Source organism: Marmota flaviventris, chromosome 9, assembly GCF_047511675.1.
Source record: "Marmota flaviventris isolate mMarFla1 chromosome 9, mMarFla1.hap1, whole genome shotgun sequence".
Taxonomy (NCBI): Eukaryota; Metazoa; Chordata; class Mammalia; order Rodentia; family Sciuridae; genus Marmota; species Marmota flaviventris.
Window position 1 is genome coordinate 68,699,061 of NC_092506.1, and position 1,145 is coordinate 68,700,205.

The following is a 1,145-nucleotide window of genomic DNA, read 5'->3' on the forward strand; positions in this document are numbered from 1 at the left end:
TAAACATAACCACAAGGAAGTTACTGATGAAATATGACTGATTTTTTTTCTGCTTTTACATGTTGCCAAAAAATAAAAATCAAAGTGAATTAGTTTCAATCATTGTAATATGGCATTAACAGTGTTCTTTCTCAGGGGCAAGGCACTGTAAGGAAAGAATGATAACTTTGTAGCTCAATAAATCCAGTTACAATAGTGACTTTGACACTCATTTTCTATCTGACTTTCAGTAAATTATTTAACCTTTCTGAACCTTAATTTCCTCATCTGTAAAAACAGGATTAGTTGCATCTACCCATTACTATGCATGGCACATGTAATAATTCAGGAAAATAATTTTACAAATGTTTAACAATATTACAACTTCATAAATATCCATAAAATTATCAAATGATATTTAATAAATAGTATTCATAAGCTTAGTATTTATTTATTTATTTTTACTTACAAAACTCCTACATTAAAATATCAAATTTAAGCGCCAGAAAAGCCTGATAAGCATTGATTTATGCCTCTTTGACCCCATATTTACTAGTTTCAAAAAGTGAGCATGCCAACAAAAAGGCTATATTTATTGATATTTAAATTGACCATTGTTATTCTGAACCTTTATCCAAAGCATAATAACAACCCTGTTAAACAGAGGTTGCAACTATTTTACTAATGATGAAACCAAAGTTCAGAAAAGTTAAGGAATTCTCTCATGATCACATAATTTGTTAATGAGGTAATTCTGTTGTTACAACTCCAGATTCTTTTACAGTATATTAAGCATTATGGGATAAGACATGGCCTGGACACATCACACAGAATCCATGCTTGTGTTTATTATTTATAGTAAGCAAGATGATGGAGGGTCAGAAGTAAAATGAGTAAGGCCTGAAATTACAGAGCAATTAGCCAATATTATTCAAGGCATAGAAGATTTGAAGGGAATGCTACAAAAATATTCAGTTTTTGAAACACTGGTAGGAAGAACAGGAGAATGAAACTAAAAGGTAAAGAGTTCTCACAGGAGAGAATACTTGCTTGCTGGAGATAATTAAACAGAAGATGAATGAAAGTCAGTAATGCTATTTTGAGTCTTTTATGAAGAATAAAGCAGTCCAGCCATTTCCTAGAATGTCCTCTGAATCCTCAAGTTC

The 1,145-nt window shown here is 31.1% G+C and overlaps 1 non-coding gene across 1 annotated transcript; it reads right to left on the reverse strand.

Annotated features, from left to right (window-relative positions):
• Positions 1-435: 435 nt before the first annotated feature.
• LOC114098658 (small nucleolar RNA SNORA13) lies at positions 436-567 on the reverse strand. Its single transcript, XR_003583765.1, has one exon. It is a non-coding gene; the product is annotated as a small nucleolar RNA SNORA13 (small nucleolar RNA).
• Positions 568-1,145: the final 578 nt, after the last annotated feature.